This window comes from Nannospalax galili, unplaced genomic scaffold (genome assembly GCF_000622305.1).
Source record: "Nannospalax galili isolate Female #2095 unplaced genomic scaffold, S.galili_v1.0 scaffold9, whole genome shotgun sequence".
NCBI classification, from domain to species: domain Eukaryota; kingdom Metazoa; phylum Chordata; class Mammalia; order Rodentia; family Spalacidae; genus Nannospalax; species Nannospalax galili.
In genome coordinates, this window is record NW_008360332.1 from 5,982,254 (window position 1) to 5,982,738 (window position 485).

The 485-nt window shown below is 31.8% G+C and overlaps 1 protein-coding gene across 1 annotated transcript in view; it reads left to right on the forward strand.

The window, feature by feature from the left end:
* Spata1 (spermatogenesis associated 1) overlaps positions 1 to 485 on the forward strand; it is a 56,996-nt gene that overhangs the window by 28,273 nt on the left and 28,238 nt on the right. The gene's annotated exons all lie outside the window — the stretch shown is intronic.

Genomic DNA, 485 nt, shown 5'->3' on the forward strand with positions numbered 1-485 from the left:
ACGTGATATACACACACAGAAAAAAATCAACAAATTTTAAAAAATGTATTATAGTTGACGAGGAAACATAAAAGTTTAAGTCACGTTAATTAGTAGAGGTGATGACCATTACCATTGAAATCTACCCGATGACTTCGCAGACATACAGAGGTGCCAAGGATCTGAGTGCAAATGATTATGACTAGTAATAATCAGATACATACAGATTAGAGACGCATGCGCCAACATCTCAATATTAGTAGCAAAAACGAGTCTTTCTGTAAGAAATAGTGTATTTTAAAATGAAATTGAGATCTTTTCAAAGGTTAAAAACTCATTCAATTTTATGTCTTACAGGGCTTATACTGAGTACAATATTGTATAACTGTAATAATTCAGCTGTAAACCTAAAAAATTACAGCCAGTTTTGAAAGAGATGCATCTTAGCTCTGGAAATTGTTATTGAATATGTCAATGCTGATGTAATGAAATGCTTCTTCTAAGTA